Source organism: Drosophila erecta, unplaced genomic scaffold (assembly GCF_003286155.1).
Source record: "Drosophila erecta strain 14021-0224.00,06,07 unplaced genomic scaffold, DereRS2 tig00000021-arrow-pilon, whole genome shotgun sequence".
Taxonomy (NCBI): Eukaryota; Metazoa; Arthropoda; class Insecta; order Diptera; family Drosophilidae; genus Drosophila; species Drosophila erecta.
The window spans coordinates 6,400,375-6,424,198 of record NW_020825198.1 but is presented as its reverse complement, the minus strand read 5'-3'; the positions used below and the strand labels follow the sequence as shown (position 1 = coordinate 6,424,198).

Sequence of the window (23,824 nt, the reverse complement as noted above, 5' to 3'; positions counted from 1 at the left end):
ATCCCTTTTAAGTGGCTGCACGTTCAGCTAAATATTATAAAAAATATTACAAAAAGCGCCTAAACAGTGGCAGCAAAGTCGCATTTTTACAATATTTAATTAGCAAAGTTTCACTTTGAAATCAGCATCTATAAATAATGCAAATCATATAACCGCAGTACACGTTATTATTAGTTTTTCTGCTACACAAATCATACGAAATGAAAAGAAATACAGCTTATAATTGCAAAACCATCACAGTGATGCTTAAAAATCGGAAATCAAATGTGTTTTACACTCTTTTTTTAGTCGGAAAGTCTCGCAATTTGTAGGGTGTTATTTTCGGGATATTTTTGCCGGGACGCACAACCTGCCGCTTTGAGATTCGCACACGAAATGAGGTCAACGAGAAACGGGACAAAGGACGTCGACTGCGGAACGGCAGCGACTGCGACGGCGACGTCAGCGTTTTTACGTTACGCCTGGCGTGCAAGAAGAAGAGGCGGTAAAAGTAGCGCAAGGGCGACCACCAGTGGGCGGTGGGTGGTGGGTGGTGCCTGGTGTTTGGCTCGTGCCATAGAGTAGCGCTCTCTTTCGCAGAGAACAAGGCGGCTTGTGGAACCTAAGAGCGAGAGAGAGATGCGCTGCGAGGAAAAAGCGCTCTTAAAGGGGGTTGAAAGGGTCCTGTCTTACACGGCGTATACGGAATATTGCATGATTTACGATTTAAGGGTGAGGGCAGGTCGCGACTCAAAAGGGGGTGGCACAATCAGAGGATAGGGGTTCTTGGCTTAGCTGGGTCAAAGGCAAATCTCGTTAGGAGATCAAATCAGACTGCAGCTCGAGCTCAGCAGTTTGACAGCCACTGCCACCGCAAGCATTTGCGTCACACTTTCCGGTGATGCATGCAAATTGCTCGAAAGTGGGTAAAATATCTTGAGTCAGCGGATGGAAATCAAAGCTGCACCTCGACTGATGATTTACAGGAATCTTCTCAGATGCTTTATCTGAGTCTGTGTGACTATCTTCAATAGGCCTTTTTCTGATCTCTTTGCACCCTCTTGGCATTTTTCATTCAGCTTCTGCAGACACGGACACAAGTTCATTATCACGATTATCTCGCATTGCCGCCAAATGTTTACACTTCAAAGTCACGCACCGCCTTGAACTCGAACGAATTATGATACATATTTACTTTTGGTACAGTGGTAGCCTATGCTGAATATATAGTACAACCTTTTTAAGTCTTTATGATGGAATATTTAAAGGTATAAAATATTTAGCTTCCATACAAAATATCAGATGTTTTAATCAAATATTTAGTGGTAATAAACCATTAGCACATTTAATGGCAGTGCTAATTGATATTCGGTCGTGCTTTGGCTATTTCATTATTTCCTTTCAATGTACCACTGTATTTGAGTTTATTATGAATTGGACCTCGTTTAACTGCGCGAATCGTAATTGCCAAAAAGAAGAAAAAACACCCGAAGATAGCAATAATAATAAACTGCTCTGCCTCAAAAGTAACCTTCAGTTTTGGTTTCCTTTTCGCAGCTGAACGCACTTCAACCCGTGCAAAGCCTCGCAAATAAGCGGAATTCAAATAAATGTGGGGGAGCTGTGTTCCCAAGGGGTTAAGCAGGGGCAGGGTGCTGTGGGGGGTTAAGGGGCTGAATAGGACCCGAACTCGGACTTCTAATTGAAACTAGAGACCGCATTTCGTTGGGGTGCGCACTTCGCGGCTCCGGCTGCTCAAATAGCAAACAATTCAAATAAACAAACACAAAACACACACACGAGGCAAATAAATAAATAAGCTGCACACAACAACAGCCACAATAAGGGTACACAAATTATTAAATATGATTATTATATTTATTGCGACCCTATTGTTGGTGTTGCTCGCTGGTTATTTAAGCTGTGATTTATGAGGCTGCGACAAAAATTCAAAATAAAAAAAAGCCAGCAGCAGCAATGTGACGTACAATATCTGCAGTTTGAAAGCCACTGGCGGAGTGAAAGAGAGCGGCGGACGGCGCGCGAAAGAGACGCGAACAGTGGGAGCGAGCGAGAGCGAAACGTCAGCCGCTGCGAACGTTCGATTGTGAACTAAAAACACAACAGCAACATCGCCGGCACAGCAGAAACACAAAGCAGCACAGCAGCAACATCGCAGCGGCGCTAGCAACATCATAGCAACACAACGGCAACATTGCAGCAAATGCACGGCAGCAACATGGCTGCAGCAACTGCAGCAGCTGCGACGCCGGCAGCGACGTCGTGGTGGATTTTCCACGGCTATTTGCGCTACTATGAAAATTCATTCAGGCCAAAAAGAGGAAAATACACAGAAATGCGCAGCCGGCAAAGTTTGAACAGCTGAAGACGAGCTTTGCGTTTCGGCTTACGTCACAACTAATACAGAGTAGCAAGAATCAGAGCCAAAGGTGCACCGGAAAAAAATGGTATAAGAAAATCGTTCAAATAATAAATTGCAAATACCTGTAGGGTCCAATACAATAACTTTAAAAATTTCCAATAGTTGAATACTACTATAAAAAAAGAACATATAACTCGTCTAAATCTAAAGTACGCGTTTATTGCTTTTAAAAAGTTGCTAAATCAAAATAAAAACTAGCATGTTTTTTATTCTGCCCATTCAGCAGCCCAAACAAAGCACAACAAAACCAAAAAGTAAACAGAATAAAATAAAGAAAACAAAACATAACAGAAAAAGAAACAAAGAGCAGAAAGAGATAAATGCTGATGTTGCTGCCATGAGGAAGTGTTGGCGAAAATAAATAATTTAAGAAACCATTGTTTAATGCAGCAGTGGGCAGAAAGCATGAATCATCGGCCAAGCAGAGGGAGATGGGGCTACGCGGGGCGAAAGAGAGGGGGATGTGCCCAGAGAAAGAGAGGGAGAGGCGCGTGCAAAGGCATCCACAACAGAGAAACGGAGAAAACGAGTATCCGATGAAGGAATGTGGCCACGCAACAAACGAATGAGAGAATAAAATTCTCTCAAATAACTTGACATCCACAGCATTTTCACCACTCCGATGCAAGAGTGAGAGGGAGAGCGATAGGACAGAGGGACGGGAAAGAGAGGTCACATCGCATATTTTGGTGCTCTATTTTAAATTATTAATGAGCGGCTTGTTCAGTTATTAAAAGCCTGGGAATATCACCGAGGTCTCCCCGAAAGAGAGGCATTCTCACGCTCTCACCCCCTCTTTTTCGCTTCCTTTCTCCATTTCTCTGGACAATTCCCCAGCGAGCGGGTTTCCGGCATAACAGGAGCTAAGTAAGAACTCGAATTCCCCACCAACAAAAATTTGATTAGGTTTAGCCCTCGGTTTATTGGGTTTTGTTGGCAATAAAAAAAGGTAACATATGTTTAATGCGTTTTGCAAAAATTCTAAAACCATATCGTCGACTTAAGGATAGGTTAGGTTTTTGAATTGCGAGCTTATCACGTTTGCATTAAAATACGTATTATTAAATTGTGAATAAATGAAAATAAATAAATAATAAATTTGTTCTGATCCTAGTCCTCTTGTTGGACACCTATGTATACTTATTTTTCATTTCGCAATACTTTTTTCACGAAAGCACATCGAAAGTCTTGTAAACATGGCGGCTAGCCATTTTTCACACCCTCGACGCACGAACCCTTATCATGAGTTTGCCGCAAAAAATATCAATCATTTCCAGCAAGTTGACTTTTCACGCAGGACCTCTCCTCCCCGCCGTCCATTTCAATTACCCGAAACCGGGCTAATTTGCATTTCGATCGCCCGGAGGCCTAAAAAACCGTACCGCAAAAACCGCACCTGGAAAAACTTTTGTGGCTGCCATGCGAGGGGAAAATAAATTTTGTAGTCATGGTGCTCTCCTTGTTGTTTGGGCCCCGAAAGTGTTGCATTTGTTTAGGCCGACGAGACACGCACTCCCCCGGCGAGAAATCCTCGATTTTTCCCAGGAAAATGGCCCCTGCCTCTACAATTTCCCACCGACTTTTCCCCCAGGTGACCAAAAGGCGGAGCAGGAGCAACAGTCACCGGCTGAGCAAACAACAGTAGGCTAAAAATTGCGTGTGAAATGGTTTTAACTTTTGCTTTTTATCTCCAGTGCTGCAATGGCACGTGAGGGTCCTCCGGTGTGGGTCCTTAGAAGTTACGCATACGTCGAGTTAACCGATTCATGCTGCCAGCTACCAGTTTATTCTGCTTTTTATTGTGTACTCTGTGAACTGGAAAGGCGAAAAAGTTTCGACGCACTGAGGAAATGAACTCTAAATTGGGGGGAGCGCTTCTATATTAAGTTCAATTTGAAGCATTTGCAAAGGATTTACAACAGAAAACTGGCTGGATCACGCTTAAAATCATATACATATTTGATTTGAATTTAAATACATCTTATTATTATTTTTTATAATTTTGTTCAGTGCATATGCGTGTTCTTAGACAGCTTTGCTCCCTACTTTTCCTACTTTTCAACTGGCGTAACTCAACAAGAAGTAAATCTTCTTTTCCCTTGTTGTTTTAGTTGACATTTTATTTCTTACTTTGCGTAGGTAAATTTAATGGATAACGACGTGTCCTTCCACACTTTCCGTCATGCTGCAAAAACTTCCAGCATTCGAAATGAATTTTATTCGAAAACGAAACGGATTAGGGCACTAGAAAAATAAACTCCTTCGATGATCCAAACTGGGCAATCAATTCGGGTTAGGGGGCGCATGTGTGTGTGTGTCGGGGGCGGGGCAAATGGACCATCCAACTTAATTGACTTTTGAAGTGACTAACCATCAATCGTGGACCGAAAGAACCCTCTTTTAGCAACACATGTGGAAGCCGCCCATAAAATCATTTAAATAATAAATGCTGGCGAAAGTTTATTCGGGCGAACTTAGCATGTAATCAAAGTTGGGCTAATGAAAACATTTGCAAAATGTTTGCCCCAATTTTCCCTGACGCTCGTTCTGCTTTCCTGCTTAATGTGTATGGGCCCCATAAAATCAATAAGCTTAAATAACTACAAATAACTGAGAAATTGGGCCACAGCCCAGAAAAGAGGGAGGCACTCAAATGCAATTACCTCCCTCGTAATCCTCTTTCCACAGGATTTGTGGAGGACACGATGAGCTGCAATTTTCCACACGTTCAGCTTTAACTTTTTTTTCTTTTTTCGCTAGCCTCAATACATATATGCAAACATATTTGCTAATGAGATGGATTAAGGACCAAAAAGTTGTGGACAAAGTTGACCGGCCACCGACTCTTCCCGAGAAAACCGCAATAATAATTCATGTTTATGTCAGCCAAATAAATATGCTAAATAATGTTGGCTTGTGTTTGTCGTGGTTTAGTTATGGTTTTGCGAGAAACGAGAAGGGAAATTGACAATTTCCTGTGCTGAGTTTCGGCTGAGGGCATTAAATCGGATTTCAATGTGTGCGAGAAATGTATAAACCAATTAAAGGCATCGCATTGGCCTGCAAAATATGCAAACATAAACCAAAAGGTTTTAAAAAGTAGTTACAACTTTAATTAAATAAATGTGTTTTAGCAGAGGCTATACAAATTAATAGCAAACGGAATAAATAAATATTGGTACTATATTTACTATACTATTTACTTTTTAAAAATTTAGTGTTAATATCCACTCTGTAATAGTTGAAAACTTCACACACTTCGCAGAACCCATAAAATCAAAACTCCTCCACAGATCATAAAAGCCCAAGTAACTCAATCGCAAGGATAATTAAAATTCCCCTCGCCAAAGTCAGTTTATAATGTCATAACATTCTGAATACGCCATATAGCCGGCACATTGATTTCCTGCCCGCGATTCCTGTGATTCGCCCCCAACATTCAGTCCCCAACATTTCCCTCTTGAGTAAAGCAATCGACCATGAACTGCCCCTGCTGCAAATCCCCACCAAGTTCCCTATGGCCCATCCTACTCATATGCGAGATTGCCCCTCCACATATTCAGGCAATCAACAATGAGCGAAGCACAAACTTCCGGTCTCACTTTCATTCAATTCTGCTCTGCACTTTATTGCAATTGAAAAAGAAGCAGCTGAAATGAAAAAACAAACGAAAAATAGCATAAAATGCAAAACGGTTTCGCTTCCACTAAAAAGGTCTATAAACATTTTGAGTCATCAACTTGGCTGATATTTTTGTGTTTTTTTCTTTTTTTGCCGCGAGCAGAGTGAGAACCAATTTACAGCTATGGCCAAAAAGAAAATAAAATTAAAGCAAACAAACAGCACGCACAAGCATTTAATGGAGGCCAGAAACGAGGGAAAATCGCATCTGAAAAATCGGTGATGAAAAAAAAAAGAAAATAGGAGGAAGAACCTCACATGTGCGATTTCTGCAGCGAATCGAATTGGAATAAAATGGGGAAAAAGGAAATCATTTGCCGTGGAAAGTGGCAAATGTCTCAAGTGCTTTAATTGCCCGCAATCCGACAGATAGTTTCATTTGCACAAAACTAATTTGAGTGGAATTAAATATATGAAAAATGGGGGGAACTACTTGATGAATGTCTCAAGTGTTTGAATGGCGAGCTAATTTCATATATATAAAACAAGATAGAATGCTATATTCGAGTTCCCCGACTATTAGATACCCGTTACTCAACTAGTGGAAGTGCAAATGAGAATTTTCTGGAATAACGGTAGAAATTGGAGAAAAAATAATAACATGAAAAAAAAAACTTACAAATATTTTAAAAGTGTGAAACAAGCCAGAAACATTTAGAGGTATGCCACTTCAAAATCCGACTAAGATAGGTTGAGTTATGGAGTTAGAATTTAAGCCTTGGGACATTTTTTTATTTTTTGAATTTCTACAACATCAAACCATCAAAAAATTATAAAAAAATTTAAAAAAAAAAATTTTCTAAATTTGAATGCACATTTTTAGAGAATAACGCCAGAAACATTTAGAGGTACGCCACTTCAAAGTCCGAGCAAGATAACTTGAGTTATGGAGTTTAGAACTTCAGCCTTAGGACATTTCTTATATTCCTTGAATTTCTACATAAGAAAAATTACAAAAAAAAAGTTAAAAAAAATAAATTTCTCAATTTGAATGCAGTTTTTTAGGGAATTGCGCCAGAAACATTTAGAGGTATGCCACTTCAAAATCCGAATAAGATAAGTTGAGTTATGTAGTTGAGAACTTCAGTCTTAGGACATTTCTTATATTCCTTCTTATATTCCATAAGAAAAATTACAAAAAAATGTTAAAAAAATAAATTTCTAAATTTGAATGCAGTTCTTTAGAGAATTGCGCCAGAAACATTTAGAGGTATGCCACTTCAAAATCCGATTAATATAAGTTGAGTTATGGAGTTTAGAACTTCAGCCTTGGGACATTTTTTAATTTTTTTGAATTTGTACAATCATACATCAAAAAAATGACAAAAAAATTGAAAAAAAATAAATTTCCAAATTTGAATGCAGTTTTGTAAAGAATTTCGCCAGAAACATTTAGAGGTATGCCACTTCAAAATCCGATTAAAATAAGTTGAGATATGGAGTTTAGAACTTCAGCCTTAGGACATTTCTTATATTTTTTGAATTTCTACATCAAAAAAACTACAAAAAAATTAAAAAAAAATAAATTTTTAAATTTTAATGCAGTTTTTTAGAGAATTGTGCCAGAAACATTTAGAGGTATGCCACTTCAAAATCCGATTAAAATAAGTTGAGATATGGAGTTTAGAAATTCAGCCTTAGGACATTTCTTATATTTTTTGAATTTCTACATCAAAAAAACTACAAAAAAATTAAAGGTCAAGGTCATGGCATTCATACGGACAGACTTGATCGACTCGGCTATTGATCCTGATCAAGAATATATATACTTTATATGGCCGGAAACACTTCCTTCTGGGTGTAACATACTTTCAACGAATCTAGTATACCCCTACTCTACGAGTAACGGGTATAATGATGCAGTAAACAATTTGAGGGCAAAGTACTCTTTGATTGAATATCCACAACAATATTTTCACAGTATCCCTTTTATTTAGATGGAAATCACACAGCGCAATTTACATAAAATTCATTTCCATACAAATTGACTAAAAACTAATTAGTTCACACTTTTTGGTTGCAAAATATAAAAGCAAAACTTTGGCCAAATATTGTATAATTTTATTAGACACGCAAGCAAAGTTTAAAAGAGATTTTTTAGTTGTAAATTTTCTATATAATTTAATTGCCTGCAAAGATCTGCAAACATAATTTTGGCAAACCAATTTGACGTCCAACTTTATGGAGCTGGCTTGTCTTGCAGACTAGTGTAAAGAGTAGTTCCCTTTAAAATTTGCATAATTAGACAAAAGAGCTTGGCCGGAGAGTTAAGTCAAAGTCCTTCCAAGGAAATGAACTTCCTTTTTAACTATCTACCCTTTTCGCTCTCGTCTTCAAACATTTTCCATTTAGCATTCTGTTTATTTTGCGATTGAAGATGCAACTTTTGCGGCTCACAAATCTTTTTTGTTTTTGGATTTTTTGGCTTTTCTGGGAGAGGGCAGAACTGCAGTTGGCTTTTTGTTCGTTCTTTCAGCTCGGCTAACACAAAACTTGGCCGAGTGCAAAAAATATATATTTCTGGAGTTATGCAATTTATTAGCCTCAAACGCAACACTCCCATATTTCTACTTTTAATTGGAACTTGCTGCAGATTAAAACAAATGGTCTTAAAACACAAATTTCTCGGAATATCTAGTGTGTTTGCTTTGCTTTGTCGTTTTATTTTGATTAATGGAGATGCGAGAACAAAGCCCCAACAAATCATCAGTTTTCGTGGGAAGGGAAGTTGAATGATTTCAAACAGCGGGAGTTCACATAGTTTCATTGTTATTGAGTTTTCGGGTTGATTAAGCTTCCCGAGCAAATGTTTTAGCTGAAATTTAATTAAGTTATTTCAGGTTAATTGCAAAGCAAACATTGAGGTGATGTCATCCATGCAAAGGCATTGATTTTCTTTGAGTATGGCACTTAAATTCATTTAGCAGGCAGTTCGTTTGTCAGAAGTTAATTAAGCAACCGAAGATGATGAACGTAAATAGTTCTTCATTTTCCTTTATGCAGAGCAGGAAATTTTATCTGGCCATTCAGGAGTGAAAAAACCTGTAGAGAAGGGAAATAAAAACAGGACATGCCACCATGGCAATCCTGCTCGCAGGCGGTGAGCAAATTAAAACGCTTCGCAATGCACAAAAGGGTTAAATGGCTTAAGCGCTGGGAGCTGGGCGGTGGGCGGTGGGCAACGGGGGGCGTGGCCATTGAAAAGGCCAATAAAACTGCGTGAGTAATGTGGCAAATGGCGGCAGTCGTGCAAGTTGCAGGTCATAAATTGATTGAAGCAAAGGGGAAAATTGATATAGCAAAAGGAAGTGCAGGGAAATGTTTCTGAAAAAACAATGCAAGAAAGGAATTACACAGAAAGAAATTACTCACAGTTGACTAAACCTTCTTGAAAAAAAACACTGCCTTTACTGATTTTGAAATGGTTACTAAAAAGTATCTGCGCAATATTAGAGTTTACTTATTACTTATACCAGCAGTTATAGTTTCCTTCTATAAATATTAAATGTTCTTTCCCCGCTGAAGAGAAGCCCCAAGCAGTTGGCATAGCGAGAACAAGACAACCCCAACTGGCCAACACTTTATGTGTGCGATACCGAACTGAGCCCACGTGGCGTATGAGTGACGTGAATTTATGTAAGCTGTCTGTGGCAGGAAAGCGGGGCGGAATGACGAAGAGGAGGGAAACTGCTTAACTTGCCACACGTTCTAATCAGTGAATGCAACTGCAAACATTTTGTTTGCCTGCTGCCCAAAGTTACTTCACCCGGGGGGAGGAGTGGTGAATGGAGAACCGGTTTCAGTTGCAGTTGTTCACCTTCAGCGTCCTTTAAGCCAGTAAAACGAGAGTGACAGCAGGGGGATCGGGGATTGGGGGATTGGGTGTTGTACGGCCCAGCCAATGTTGCATGCCACACAAGCCCAAGCCAACCAAAGTAAACCAACACACAGACACACAAAACGAACCAAACAACCGACAACGGAGAACTGAGAACCGAACCGAAACAACAACGGCGAGAACAACAAAAATAAACACAACAACGAGAAGAACAACACGAAGTGTTTGGAATGCACAATTGAAATTGAGATTTATGTGACCATTAGATACCCTGTATGCATAGGTAAGTGCGAGAAGCCAAAGGGTCACAAATTTATTGGGAGTCTTTGATGAAGTTCAAAGAATTTTCTTTAGATGATGATAGATTTTCAGTAACACTACATGAAATTTTTCATAAGTTCAAAGAATATTTTTAAGAGCCCACTTTTTTGTAAGCAAGAAAGAAATTTAATATTGAACTATTGTTGAACTGTATGTAAGGATTTCTTGTGTAACTAAATCCATTGCGGCATTTCCACTGACAATTTATTTAAGATAAGATTTAAAAGTGCGAAATAAATTATTTGTGGCACCTCTGGCTGCACATAAATTCAATATCTGTACTTCTTTTTTGTAAATCGCCAACCCCTCCCCCCACTGATGTTACTCCCCACAAAATGCAGCTACCCTGGAAGTCACAAATCAGCGACTGCATTGGCCAAATGCCTGGCATGCTGCTGCTGTTGGTAACTGCTGGCACACAGCTTGGAAAACTCGCAGCTCGGCGGGCGGGCAGGGAAATGCGGCAAGGAACGGGCGGAAAATGGGTGGGAAAAGTGAGGAAGCTGGCGCAGCTGGAAATCACTATGTATGTGGGTAAACCAGTTGATTGGAGGCTGCCCGCGATTCTCATTCCGCTTCCAATTCCAAACTCCCAAATCGGTGACACAACAACAGGAATACTGTGCTCTAGCTGGCTGATGGACGAGCGGAAAATGGGTGGCAAGGTGGGTGGGTGGTTGGCGGAAAAGCGAGGTACAGTGTCGGCAATTACAATTCAATTAATGCGCTTAGTGCAATTCTTCTTCGCCTTCATTCCTGCATTCTTCGCCTACTTATGCCCACTTATACTTTTCTTCGCCGTATAGTCAACACATGATAAGAGGCAGTAAGATTGCTCAAGCAGGAAAATCGGGTGGCAGAGTGGGCAGAGGGGGCAGGAATGGGGCACAAAGGCGGGATGAGTTGGAGTCCAAGAACTTGGAAATTTAATCGCCACCGCACAAAGTTAAACGACCGCGCAAGTTGCTTAAGACGCAAGGCGCAGACATGGAAAAGTGGGCGAAGGGAGGTGAAGGGTGGGCGTGGCATTTGGCAGGCGTCGTTATAATATGCTCATATGTGAGCGTTTGGCTTCTGGCACAGTACTAGGAGGTATTAAACCCTTGCTAGTCCTTAAAATGAATTTAATTTAAACTTTTAAATACCCAAGCGATATAATACAAAATATTTGATACAGCAAAACTGTCGATAAAATGTTGTAAAATACTAAAATTAAAAGCCATTATTTTTGTTGTAAATTTTCCTTCAAATCGTATATGTTCCTATAAGTTAGTCTTAAGTAAAACCACTTCCTTCTCTCATGTTACCCCTCCCCGTCTATTCGACCCCTTAACTACCAGTTTACATTGCATCCTTAGAGGTGCCTACATCGCTTGTTCGTCTACGTGTTCCCCACGTCATGGGTGTTGTTTTTCAGGTTGTTAGGGGGGCAGTGAAAATGGGAATGGGGTCTTTGTTCCTTCGAGAAAAGGCAGCGATTGCACAATGAACGGTTTTAAATTGCATTTTATTTAATTAAGCTGAAGGCATAAAAGAAGAAATTGAGACTGGGAGAGTTGGGGAAATATTCTTAAGAAGTTTTTCTTATTTTCTTTAAACAAGTGAAGTTCCACAACTTCTTTGGGTCTGCTGAAGATTTGTTTTGTGGGATCGCTGAATCTGCTTTCGACTGAGCAAAAAGTTTATACGGAAAGGCAAATATAAAAACTTTGATCTGAACAAGGAAAAAGGTAAAGTCAACAGCGAATTAACAATGTCTGGAAAGAATTATTGCAAACTCTTTCATAAAAAATAAATAAAAATTAAAGAAAATGTTTTAATGTTTCCACTTTTTATAAATCTCTAAGGAAGTAATCCAAATTAATTGTGCAAAAATCTGGTGTCTCTTAATGGTCTTTCAGTGTTACAAAACTCATATTGAATTAGTCTGTCTCTTTTATATCCTTTGTTGAGCTAAATCTTCTAATTAGCAAACCAACTTGTCTCAAAAATTCTCGTGTTGTATTACACTTTAAGCAAATGGATAAGCTAGCTTGGACCTTCTCGTTTCCTCATATTTTTCCCTCTCTAAGGTCGCTTTAGACGAGACGAGTCCCCGAACTAGCATTAAAGTTACATAATAAAAGTAATAATAATTATCAACGCCATTGTCGGGACATCAAGAGAACAGCAAACCGAAACAAATATAGAACAGGCGAATAAAAACCAGAGAGTAGAGAATAGAAAAGTAAAGTGTAGGTTGAGAAACTCGAATGTCAAGTGCACGGTAAGAAATTCATTCTACGACATAACATTTGCTGCCAATAAAATCCAGCTCTAAAGAGGAGAAGTTTTCTGATTACTAACCTATTAAAAATTGTTAAGTTCTTATGTGTATTTTTTCTCTGTGCAGCCACCAACAGCTACTTTTCTCTGGTTGGTGTTTGGTGACATGGTCTGAATGAACAACAACTAGCACAAGCGAACCGGCAGCAGTTACACCATTTGGTTGTTGGTGAGGTCCTGGCAGAACTCCCCTTTCATTTTGGCCTTTTCTCATCTCGACCGACGTTGCTGCGGATGCTGGGAATCCCGATTCGCCTGCCCATCATCATTGTCATTGTCTCCTGGCAACAACAGCCAGAGAATCAGCCACAATGAGCAGCGCAAATGGCAACTAGGACAATAAAATGTCATAATGAAAGTTTTCCTTTTTTAATGGTATAGAAAGAGCGCAGACGAACGACGAACGGCATTTTGGTGGGTTATAAATGGGACAGACTAATGGGTTTGTTGCCTGGTCTATATGGCGGTTATGGCCAACTATTTTATGGCGAGTTTGGTCTCGTGTTTCCGAGCATGTTTGTCCTTGGCAATGGACTCGAAAGGCTTACCAGCGGTTGGTATATTCAAGACAGATGAGTGGTTCAGTTTCGCCAGGGGATTGAGAACTTACCTGCAATAGCAAAAAGAAAAATTTTAAGTATTTTCAAATAATGTGAACACATAATATTAAAATCTGCTTTGCTTTTTATGCAAGCAAAACTTTTAAAGTACTCATAATTAAGGTAACAAGTTACAAGAAATCTGTTACAACTCATTAAACCTGCAGTGATTGAATTAACCCCTCAATTAATTGAAAATGCTGCTGTTTAATTTTTATACACGCATTTCAATGCATTTCCTTTTCGAATTCCAGAAGTTTGCTTCGGGCGTTGCAAGCCTTTTATTACGGAACAAGATTTAAATTACTTAACCCTAATTAGTATTGACATGACAGTGAGTAACTGAAGCTGCAACTGCTACTGTTAACTGTGAAAATTTCGCAGTTGATTAATAATGAAAAGGCAGCCCAAGTTTAGTCATGCAACACGACTTGCAGAAGTCTGCCTTCCGCAGCTAACCTTCAGTTTTGGCTTAGTTCGTCGTCGGTTTGGTTTTCCATCTCGAGTGTTGAGAGTGGAGTTCCAAGTCTGCGACTGCCTTCACATCAATTAGTGGTTTCATGTTGTGCATGACAGGCAAAGTTGCTCTCAAGATTTATATCAAGCATATGTATAACTTCCTCTACGATTCGCAGCTATCATTTTCAAACTACACCGGACGAAATTAGTTGGCCAGCAGTATTTTATTACCCCAGGGCGGTAAAAAAGCAGTCTACAAGAAAGGTTTGTATCTCGAAATATTTATACCATTGTAAGAGAATTCCAAAACAGGTTGTGTTGATAAAAGCTAAATATCTTATTAACCAGTATTTTTTGAGTGTAAGAGTTGCATGTTGCCTCGGCACTCAAGGACTGCATTTTGTGCCTCTGACGAGGCTGTCGTTCATCAACGTCTTTTCCCAAGGAGCGTTCGTCTTCGTCTGCGTTTTCATCACTGGGAGATCCCTGGCCCTGTACTTTCTTATCTTTGTGTTCAATTTTTCGGGACTCGCAGGTGTTGCACACTGTCTGCGATTCCACCTGATAGACAAAGTGTGAAATGAGTAATGCAAATTGCAGGCAAAGGAGCAGCCAAAGGAGCGGCGAAAGGAGCAGCGAAAGGAGCTGCCAAAGGAGCTGCCAAAGGATCTGGCTGAACGAAGTGTTATGGAGCAGACATTTGCATATGTGGACCAGTGCATCCACCTCCTGGCACTTTCGGTGCCTTGGAGTTTTTGGTTAGTTAGTCAGTCACTTTGGCAGCGTTTTGCAGCTGTCATGCATATGGAAGTAGGTCGTAAATCTCTGCCAGTTTCGGCTGCTTGCAACGCTGATTCCATTGCCTTTGCATATTTGATGAATGCGGGCACGGGGGTGCGACGGCCTTTTGATTAATAACTGCAAATTGCCATAATAGTTCACATGATTTGTTCAGTCTTCTATTTATGTGCGTCTGTTGTGTGAGTCATGAGAAAAGGCGAAATATGACGTCTGTATGGTGTGAAAATTAGGGGAAGCTTGTGATGCAAGTGCGAAAATAAATCAAAAGCTCGCCAAGTGAGAGATTTGTAGGCGGTATCGGAAGTCGTAAATGAAAGATAAAACTGCTTTACAATGCACTTATCATGTCATGTGCCATAATGACTTAAGAAAAAAGACACCCAATGTACAAATTTATAAAGTAGTAGTAGAATTAATTTTAAGTTCTCCTTATAGTTCCAAGTTCTAAGCTCTTTGTATTTAGAATTCGTATCTGTCCATTGTTGTCTCACGTTCGTAAAACAATGTTAAAATATTACTTTGGCCCATTACCTATTTATTTAACCAGGCCCTGCTGCTTTCAGTTCGTGATGTGTTTAAGCCGCAAAAACTGTGTCAGTTCACTGGTTCAGCATTGGCGCAATCGACCCACAATCCGCCAAACCTTCAACATCCAGCTCAACCTCAAGACACCACCCATTCATCCGCCCATCCATCCATCCATTCATTCGGCTTTCTCCTGGCTTGGCAATCATAATTGGTTGGACAATTTGCCTTGGGCAAACATTTACAACATTTTACATGCCGGACGGCTTCCATGACCTCCTCTTTTAGTCCTCCGCTCCTCTTTTGCCCCTCTCGATACTTTTTAATTGAATAAAGTGCACTTTGAACCAGCCAACCCAAAAATGCCCCTAGGCTACACGCCCATCCAACTTGTGACACTTTCATTGTGTAAAATGTCCTGCAAAGGAGTAAAGCGAAAGCGACTATACAGAGAAAAAAGTATTTTAAACAAGCACTTACAAAGGTTAATTATGGTATCTCCCTACGAAGAATTCTAATATCTATTTTAAAACTATTACGTATTTTTTTTAACTGTGTGTACATTTTTTAATTAATATGTATAATTTCTTTCCAGATAATGAGTGTTTTTCTTTGTGTATAAAAAAGTGGAAAAACGGAGGGCAGGACCAAATGAAGCACGAGAAGTGAGAGAATCGTGCGACAAGCAATTTTTCTGGTAATAAAAGTGCGCCAATAACCCACTGCACTTTGCAGCACTCCACCCAAAAAACCATCCCTTCTTCCCCAAGAGGCGCTCTTCCCTTTAAAGCCTACGATACACTTGCCACACATAAAAACTCAAGGAAAAAGGAGGCGTTTAGATTGAGTTGTGTGTAGGCCACTCTACTGATGCCCCCAGCCCATATCCATTCATTTCTGTTAATTTATTGCCCTGTGATAGCCAAATATGGCCAAAAGAGGGACGGGATGTGGGGGCGGAAGCTGTCTAACTGGCGAGGTGGAAAGTGGGTGGTAGTGGTGGGAAAAGGAAGAGGAGGAGTAGGGGAAAAACCATTGCACGTCGCAAGTGCCAATGCTTAAAACTTTTTGCTACGTGACTCGACAAGTGGCCAAGAAAGGGGATGCAGGCGTGAGGGGCAAAGGGAGGGGATATCTGGAGGTTCTGGCCAAAACGTGGCTCATATATGCACGCACGCACACATGACGGCACACAACACAGTGAGAGAAAAGCAGGCAACATATTAAAAAATTAATTACAAGCTCTGAAATGACAACAGAAAATAAATAATTTAATGTAAGTCATGTTCATAGCATTTGTAATTAATTTTTGTAGGAAAATTAAGGCGTGACTTTGGAATTTTCGTGGAAACTAAGCTGACTTTCAAATTTCTAAAAGTAATAGGTTTTATATATTATTTACTTCTTTTTTTTATACAGATTTTTCTTTTTAATGGGCAACTCCAGCAGACTGTTGGCATCTTCGTGATTTCTTCTGTTCTTGGCCTGCCTAATTTCTTCCCGCAGCATCGCCACCCGCCCTCACATAGATACACACGCACACATATACACTTACCGGCAGACACCGACACGCATACATATACATAAAAATCAGGTCATGTTCGCTGCTCAAAGTAATGGAATTTGTAATGCGTTCTCCCGCTTTTCCGACCCTGTTTTTCCGCCCAACCAACCCCCCTTTGATTGCCGCGGAATGTCGTTTTGTGTGCTCGTCTTCGTCTTGGTCTTCCCTCGCTCCCTACCGCCACATCCCCAAACTTTTCCATACCCCTTCCGACCACCCGAAAAAGCAGAAGCTTTTTCCCACTTCCCATGCTCGATTTTGCGTGCCAGTCGCTGCAAATTAACTTCTTCTTCGCGGCGGAGAGGTGGAAAATGGAGTGGGAGGGGCTGGAAAAGTGGGTTGGCATCTGAAGATGCAGGGAAATTCGCCTGTCAATGCTCAAGTGGCAGGGCCGGAGTAGAAACTTCAGTAGCTTCGCTTGTTTGCCATTATTAACAATCTTTGTTGCCATTTTGTGCGGGGACTGCCATGTGTTTCAGCCACCTTGCCACGCCCCCCATCGCCCCTCTTACGCAAATGTATTCAATTAGTTAACTGAAGAAAAATTACATCATTAGCTGGAAGTTCGAGGGGAAGGACAAGGACAGGAAACGCTCAGCAGGTTTATTAAAATTAATAATTGTCCTGGCCCGACATTAGATGGAAATGGTGATAAGGAGGGGCGAAGATGTCCTGGGAATGGAAGTTCTTTGTAATAATAATGGAAATTTAATAGACTAGCCAATGATGAAAGGAAGTGATTTGGGGGCAAGGAAATAATTAAAACTTTTGTTTTATTGAAAGCATCAAAGGATCTCTATAAAAAATTTAACAAATTGGGCATCACAATTATCCAGACTTCAGAAAACTTAAATTCTTTGCTTATGACTATTTGTTAAAGCAGCCAGTTTCTCTCCACTATATCCTTTGGCAGCATCTTAATATCTTTATGCATAGTTTATCACACCAAACTCGATTTTATGTCCACCCAATTTGCGTTCGTATCAACCTCATTGTGGTTTCACTTCAAACTTGATCAAGCCAAGTTCCTGTCAGCTTCAGCTGACTTTCATCATAATTTAATTAAATTGTGTGAATGGAGGACTTGGCCACCCGTCTTTTGTGGTGTCCTTCAGTAAGATCTAGTCAATCGAGCGACACAAGCTCTCGGGCTCTTCATTATTTGGGTCATATTGGAGGGAAAATGCCGCACAAGAAAAAAAACTTTTCAATTGGCCTAATGACGAGAAACTTCCGGGCACAAGCACTTGACTCTCGACTGGCTGGCAAATTGGCCAGCAAAATGAGCAAAAACTTAGTAAAAGTCGATATTCTCCGACTACGCCCTCTACTCCGCCAATTGCATTCACGTACGACGAAGTTTCGGCGTTTGCCAAAATGTTTTAAAAATACCAAAATGCAAGTGCGGAAAGCACCAAGGAAATTAGGAAAACAAACAAACAAACAAGCAAGCAAACAACAAGAACCACGAAATCAAACCAAAACAAACAGAAATGTTGCATTCCATTGCTGGGCAAAAAGTTTTCTATTTTCACACATTCGTTGGCCAAAATCCAAGAACTATAACCGAAATATGCAACTTATATGTGATTTTTTTATATCTATATCCAATGTGGCATCGAAAAGCGCGCAAAGTGCTGGGAAATTGTGGCGAAGCTCGCCAAGAAATAAATGGGAAAGGGAGTGGTTGGAGTTTTTGGCGAATAATATGTGAGAAACAACTGAAACTAGACCAACAATACATTATGTAGTGACTTATATGTGAGGTATGAAGTAAGTTCCTAAATGCTGGACATCCTTAGTACTTACATGAACTAAAGATGATTATGAAATTCCTAATCATTTTGGAATCAAAATGTTCTAATAATTTCCGTGCTAGTTCTACTAACATTTCAAAGCATCCTCTCTGTCCATATTTATTTCGCATTCATACATAAATTCCCCGGATTTTCAAATCACTCTTCGCAATCTTAGTTGATCCTGCGGTGCTTAAATGGCGATTCTTGGCATTCATCCCAAGTGGGATTACTATTTCCCGGTCATTAGGATTTGCGCTCAAAATGCAATATGCATGCCCGAAACCACATAGCTAGAGCCCCATCTAAATCAGTCGAATGGAGCCCCTCGATCAGACACCTCGAAAAGTGGCAGACAAAGTCACACAGACGCATCTGCTTAGCATATCAATGTGGCGCGATTTGCATTTAGAGCTGCCACCAGCAGATATTAGCACCATTATGGTTGGGGTGCCTCCAAAAAGTCTTAGGTGTTTGTTATTTATGCGTCTGTTTGCACTAATTCCACTCGTACAGTGAGGCCACCAAGGAGGAGGACGATGGTATCCACTGCCACCATAGACGACATGGACAAAGGTCAGTGAGCGGAGAATTGGAGTCGGTGTGATGTCCGTGAAGTGAAGTGACAGTCTGCAGACTTAAGCGGGCTTATCAGAAATTCTAATTGAAATCAACAAAAGAAAAACAAAGGCAACAAAAGTGAAATATAAATTGAATTACATATTTTATGCAAACAAAGCCAGGCGGACATCCCGGATGGTAAACCTTTACCCCGCACACTTTAACCCCATTCAGGGTGATTTGCCAAAAACTTTTGCTTCGTGTCAACATGACGCCACATGCGGTGTCCACAGGGACACTGGGAAAAACATTAAGAATATTGGAGGAAAGTTCAAACAGAAAGTTGTCAAGTTCTAATATTGATTAAAGATTTCTTAAATAGCATATGCTATCTTAATACCAATAATTTATAATTTAATCTTGAGTAAAAACGTCTTGTTTTCTGATTTAAAAAGCAATTTCTTTCAGTGATGAAGCAAATTGTAGCACTTCCTTTGAGGGAGTAAAAGTCAAAAGGCTACCCCTGGATTTTCCCGCAAAGTACCCACTCTCCGTGAAAAACCTTCTAGCCAACATATGTCCTTGTTTATTAAATAGTTTCAGTGCAAATCCTTTGGCACTTGCTTGTGCCTTGTTGGAGATTATTGTACACGCTGATCTCCAGGACAACCCTTCTAGTCTTGTCCATCAATTAGTGCAGAGTGCAACTATTTCTATGGCTTAGAAAGCAGTTTGTAACAAATCCAAGGACTTTGTTCAGTTGTCCACAGCGGCAGGGATTATTTTAAGCTATTTTTGTTAACTGCAACTTGACAATGTTGCTACTTTGGGATTTCTGTTCACGTAGTTGACATAAATTGAAAGTGCAGAGGTAAAAGTAAGCAGAAAGCAAACAGTATTATATTTGGAGAGCTACTTGAAAGACTTTGTAAGAATACCGAGAAAAAAGGAAATTATTCATTCAAATTTATAAAAAATTCTATCGCTTTTAGCTTATGATTACAACGAATCCCATTCAAAATGCCATCAAAGCTCGCATATGATAATTAGGCACGAGTTCTCACCTGTGTCTTTTTTTAATCTAGCGACACCTTTCACATAAAGAAAAGAGAAAGGAATAAATTGAATAAAAATCAGAATATACATATCTGCATAATTTCGGAGACAACGTGAGGCGACTGACAAAGCTCTATTTGCATAGATAGAAATAACAGCTTAATAATCAAATCAACTCAGAATGGAGTGCAAAATCAAATTAAATTTTGCTGCATATGGAAATATTTTACCCAACTAATTCAATTAACAGCACAATGCAAAAAGGGCAAAATACATACGGGTTGTGTGAAAGGACCCGCTGCGAATCACGGCGAAAAGACGGTCAGGTCCTTGCCCTCGACTCGATCAATGGGCCGCAGGACAAAGGGGCCGAGGCCAAAAGGAGCCGGACCAAGGTAAAATTTACGTATACAAAACACGCGCCACATGTGCAACTGCCAGATCCCAAGAATGTGGTTCGGTGGCAGGATGTTGGTGCCGCTTGCCAGGACGCTGATGGTGACTCAAGAGCACTAAGCTCCGAGCGGCAACATCCGTTTTATAAACGCAATAGTTAGAAGCCCGAGACCTAAGCCAACTTACAGTGGTGGAAAATATGGTATATGAGCACTTCAAGGGGATAAATTAGGTTGTGCACGTCAAGAGCAACATTGGTATAATGTTTTAGTTTGAGTTCACAATGAGTACACATAAATACACAAAAACAATAGGTATAATTTAAAAGTATCACTTAAGCAGTTTAAAATAACTATCCCCCATTCTTATTTGCAACGCTTTAAAACACAGTACATAGTACATACAATGCACTCACTAGAGCTTACTTTTAGCAACATAATTGAAATAAATATACATATTAATTTCACATGTTCCAGCCATAAACTGCATCTTCCATTTCTCCCCGGCAACCTTGAACCACAGTGCAACTTCTTTTCACATCAGGCCAGAGGACCAAACGACCTGCCACACAAAACGTTGCCCAGGAGTCTGTGAACTCTCTGCTGGCTCAAGTTCCTGTGTGCCTGTGTGACAATTTTCCATGACCCCTTCCTGGCTTTTCCCCCGCCATCCCCATTTCCCCCATCACCTTTTGTGCGCTATTTTCACGCTTTTACGCCGCAATTGTTGTGGCAACGTGAAGCGCAGAAGGAACTGCATTGAATGGGAAAAGCGAGCGACTTTGCCTAACCATATGAAAGAAATGATGACTTTAAAACTAACCTACAATTGCCCAGCAGCCAACAATTTAATGCGGTTCCATTGTGGCAACAGTTTGAGAGCGATTGCTGGCAGGAAGTCTATTTAGGCCGGCGTCTATTGTGTGGAGGTCACTGAATTTGTGTGCTTTATGCCAAAGTTCATGAACTTTTTTGAAGGCAAGCAAACCAAACGAGACAAGCCCCCAATCGAACGCCGAAAGGCGGTAAAACTCATTAACAAATTGCTAAAAGTGTGGCTGTCAAGCCAATTTACCCCACCTGACCATGACGTGAATGGTAGAGCAATTGTGCACAAGAGACAATCGCAGAATACTCAGACATGCTCCACATTTGTCCCGGGTTAACATGTCACGAAGTCGCCACGTCACGACTATGACAACATTGATGAGGACGGGGAACGAGGACTTGGGATGGGCCATTCTGATGGGTGGGGATGTGATGCGCAGAGCGTGATGGAACACTTAGAAGCCATTAATAACTGGGTTATGTAATCGAGACAAGAACCAACTGAATGACGGGCCAAGAGCCACATGGAGCTGCAGCCACGGCAAGCGAAGCGAGGGAGGTCAAGAGAAAGCTGGCTGCGGTTGTCAATGAATGAATGTGGAGCACTCAATTGTCAGTGTACACTGAAAAGGCTTCCTTAGAGAATTACTATAAGGTAATTACAAAGTGGCGCCAGAGCAGCGTGGATTCTCAATTATGTAATTTTCCAATTATTAAGACTTAAACCTATGCCTTTAGGTGCTGTATTGTTTACTATGTTTTCATCTTCTTGGAGTGCACAAGTTACCGCGTTTCAAACAAAGGTAACCGACGACTGACATTTGATTGCCACAGGCTGTCGGCCTGACCACTTTACCTTCTCCACCAGCTTCGACTTCCTACCTCCGCTGATACCGCCCTCGATATTCCATCAAATCGGGAGTTTCCGTTACTACGGCAATTTCAATTTCGATTGCCAAGCCACGGCGTGTGACAAGTGTCAACAATTATCAAGTATACGCCACCTGATCACGACTGCAACCAACACCAGAGTCCCAGAGCCCCCTTCTGCATGACACACGTGCGTCAATTGCCACCGAATTAATTGAGCGCACTCATGAGACTGTCAATTAGCAGAATCGAGCAAATTTATGGCGCACAGCAAGGCAAAATGTAACAGAAAAAAGATTCAAATAAATTCGAATGAAGACATATCAATAGACAAATAAATGGTATACGCAAACGGAACAGCAAATCGGTCTGTCAATTTGTGAGGTCGAGCGGAAAACGCGTGTCTAGCCCATAAAAAAAGATGCTAACAAAAATTCTCAACGAAGAAATATGATGGAATAAAAAAAAAACAAAAGAAAAGGAAAGAAAAGAAAAAAATACGACAAAATACTTTTGTGAAGAGCAAGAGAATGTCAAAAATTAGCAACGAAAATAAATGTGCCTCGAGAGATAGAAAAAGAGACATCCTATAGAGAAAAGAAAACTTTTGGTGAAGTTTATTATTATTTTTTCTGCCCTTCCGTCCAACTCTTTATACATTTCGCTTTGCTCGGCCAATTTTTGCCGTATCTCCGTCTCGAACAACAAAAGAAACCAGAGAAGTGGACCGCGCAAAAAAAAATGTATTAAAAACTTGTCGCTAATTTTGACAACAATTTGCAATTTAGCCCTCCTCCTTCTCGGCAAGTTTTTGAAGGCATCTTAATGATGGCTAATTAAAAATCTCAACTGCCACAAAGTTACGGTGTCAGGTTTTTATTTTTATCTACGAAGCTTAAATAAAAAACGAAGAAAATATAGAGCCAGATAAGTCTGTCATGGCAATTAAACAAAATCATGTTATGTTGTATCGCTTTGTGTTTGTTTGGAAAACAAAAGATTTTTTCGGCCGCGTTTAAAAATAGCTCGTTGAGAGGGCCAAAAATATCCCAAAGTATCTTGAAGATATGTGGTGCGGCATGCAGATAGACAGACAGCCAGTCAGACAAGTGCTTTTGTTATATTTCGAATGGAAATTCTCGAACAGCAGCTGAAAGCAAAAGTTCCCGTTGCCGATGCCGTTGCCATTGCCCACTCATTTTCCAAGAAAATCGAGGGAGGAACATTTTTGGGGGGTTCTAGCGGAAAAGGAAGCCACAAACAAATTGCTGCCTCCTAATGGCAGCTGTAGAGGAACAATTGCATCCCACAAAACACTCGCCCGCGTGTCTATAGAACTGAGAAATCTGAATTGGCAACAGAAAGTCAATAAATACTCAGCTATGCAAATAGCCTAAGAAAATCGGGGAAATTACTAAATAAATACATGAAAAAGTATGCAGTTGGTTCCAGATATTGTTTTTAAGAGATTTCAAACAACATATTAAGATAATTGACTGAAAATTAGACAAGACTGAGGTCTCGGGTGGAAAATATTTATTAATTACCAAAATGTTTTTTTGTGAGTATGGTATTATTAGCAACTAAATAAATAACATTTTCCCTACTGGTAAATTTTAAAGCCATTTAATAGGCAATTTCGTCAAAAAACGTACACTTTGCATTCTTCACAAGGACATCTTTCTCTTTTGGCCAGCAAAAAAAGAAAAAAAAAACGAAACAAAAGCCAGAAGAAACCAAAGAGACAGACCAGGAACACAATAACAAACCGAAAATGGCATAA

General features: G+C 40.2%; 1 protein-coding gene across 11 annotated transcripts in view; it reads right to left on the bottom strand.

Moving 5' to 3' along the window:
- The window catches only part of LOC6546256 (cyclin-dependent kinase 14), a 96,705-nt gene that overhangs the window by 64,909 nt on the left and 7,972 nt on the right, over positions 1-23,824 (bottom strand). For 3 of the 11 annotated variants that reach the window (XM_026978063.1, XM_026978068.1, XM_026978069.1), the window contains exon 1: positions 1,968-2,125. The exons of 4 other annotated variants lie outside the window; for them this stretch is intronic. The gene's annotated coding sequence lies outside the window, so the exon portion shown is untranslated. Of the gene's footprint in view, positions 1-275; positions 398-1,967; positions 2,126-23,824 lie in introns of those variants that run through there. 4 more of the 11 variants (XM_001971732.3, XM_026978067.1, XM_026978064.1 and 1 more) reach the window with 3 other exon arrangements.